This window comes from Corylus avellana, chromosome ca5 (assembly GCF_901000735.1).
Source record: "Corylus avellana chromosome ca5, CavTom2PMs-1.0".
In the NCBI taxonomy this organism is placed as follows: domain Eukaryota; kingdom Viridiplantae; phylum Streptophyta; class Magnoliopsida; order Fagales; family Betulaceae; genus Corylus; species Corylus avellana.
Genome location: NC_081545.1, coordinates 9,860,685 through 9,863,320, shown reverse-complemented (window position 1 = coordinate 9,863,320; position 2,636 = coordinate 9,860,685).

The following is a 2,636-nucleotide window of genomic DNA, read 5'->3' as shown; positions in this document are numbered from 1 at the left end:
TTGCTTTGGTTTTGGTGAAAGACGAGCCAAAACCAAAGCAAAATTCTGGAGACATGCTTTCCATATACACAAATCTAGATAAGAGATTTGTCTTTTCCTGTGAAATCCATGGCCATTAATTGCTCTTAAATTCTTGAATCTCAAAAACCATAGCTCTGACCAAGAAGTCACGAATTTGACTATAAATTGATAGCCACTTCAACTAGTGATGAAAAGCAAACATAAAGACTTATCTCGTTTCTCGTAGGTTTTCGAACACAATCTACGACGTATGACCTGTCAACTATTTGCATGTGTGTTCACTACAATCGAAATTTGTTTTTTATTCTTAGAGAACGAATAATCGTTCCCACAGACGGCGCCAAACTGTTGGTGTATTTTTTGGTCCAACAGTCTCTAATTGGTGTGGACAGCACATTCTTCACGTTCTTCGAGGCATTCTTCATCTTCAATCTTTGTTAGTCTTCCCATTCCTTTTATTCCTACAAAACAATAGCCAATCAGGAGAACTTGCCAGTGCGGTACCAGCGAATTCACTCCAATGCCTAAGTCAAATCTTTTCTTTCATTCTCATTCTCAACAATTCGAATGTATTGCATACCATAGGCTTCATAGCATGCGCCTATATATAAAGTAGGTTGCCTAATGATTAAAATGGTAACCAAGTGAGGAAAATGGGATTTAAGAGCAATTGATGGATGAATTAATGATCTTGTCTCTTGGCCATTATAGGTAATGTGTAACCGCTTTGCTAATCAATGTGTATCCGAAGATATGGTGTGTAACTGTCCAGATAATTAATGCGCATCCGTTGATTATTCCGTAATTGTTGCTCGTAAATGACACGAATAAATGATCATGACTATACTGGCTCGGTAGAAGACTAGTCTCAGATTGTCAGTTTGTTTCTTCCGCTTATGCTGTTTGTAGGCTATGAATCTTGGGAGTATGCTATCCCGGGCCAACATGAGGAGTTGGTGTTATTGGCTCCCACTTAACGTATTGGGCCTCAGAATATGTGGGCCTAAACCTTTGTTGTTGATCCGTGGCTTGGGCCCATGGCTTTGACCCGAGCCCATGGGTCGGAGCCCAAAATGTGTATAACAATGAGGACTTGTAAATTCTTGGACTTGAAAAATGCTCCAACAGTTCTCAATAATTCAATGAAATATAGATGAGGTCCATATGATCTCAAGTCAATAGATCAAGAGACAGTACTGTACGTAGAAGAATTAATTATGAGTTGTTGCCATGGGTGGTCAGGGTCTTGTGTGGCCCGAAAAGCACGTTATAAGTACTAGTCATAGAAAATAGTGAGATGTTAACATCACAAAGATTTTTGAACTCCTGTGGAAGGATTTGGGGTGATCATGGGGGGGTTGGGAGGGAGTTGAAACGGGAAGACAAGATAAGGAAAACGTAGAAAAGATGCTAGGTACTTAATATCTGGTGGGACATGTGTGCTTCTGGGTGAAGCTTCTCACTCACTCATCAATAAGCATCGACTACTACTCCTTATTCCTAACTTTTTGTCCTCTTTCTCTATTTCTTTCAACAACCCTTTATCCCTCCTTTGCCTAATTAACATACTTTTGCGGATATATATATAGCATCGACTACTACTCCTTATTCCTAACTTTTTGTCCTCTTTCTCTATTTCTTTCAATAACCTTCATCCCTCCTTTGCCTAATTAACATACTTTTGCGGATTCTAAATTGATTTATTTTTTTGGATTTAGTTTAGGGTTTCGTGTCCACTATTCATTCTCTTTCTATCAATAAAGAGCTATGTAACATAGTTTAATACACAATTCAATATACTAAATGTAGTCCACGTCTCTACGCTTCCGTTCTTTCCTCTTCTATCTCTTTCTTCAATATATCTCTTCAATATATATATTCTATTGCCAAATAATTTGAAAGATCACAACAATTGGATTCGAAGCACATCCAAGTGATTCTGGAACATAACTTGCCAAACTCATGAACTTGCATAAGCAATGGCAATAATATAGCAACCTGCCATTTATATATAAATGACTATAACTAAATTTCAATTTAAAACTCTATTACTCAACCCCTAGAAAATTAGAGTACTGCTATAAGTCTTCCTAAAATCTTTCTAGAATAATGAATCGTTCGATTATCTTTTTGTGTCCCACTCTAGCTTGTAACAAAGAAGGGTAGCCAATAATTGAAAACAATTCACAAAATCCATCGCTCATTGGGATCCTATGAGGTAATCTATTTGCACTTAGCCCTTTCATGTCGTACGTGTTTTAGCATTAAATATCTTCACCACCCTAATTAGTTGATGCCATAATCCTAAAAAGGTCTCCTTAATAAAAATTTAAAAAGTATTATTGGGTAATAAACAGAAAATTATTGTCCTATTAAAAGTAACCAACCTCGTCATGGCTATTGTTCAGAATCTTACTGTGCACTTGTACATGCCACTTATTTTAAAATTTTAAATCGATAAAAATAAATAAATTTAATCATTTAATTAATATTTTAACAATATTTATGATTACCGCTTCCCTCAACAAATGACACGCCTACCACAAAGATCAGAAGGTGGACATAAGGTTCCCAACATTTACAACAGCCACATGCAATTCGCTTTCAGAACTATT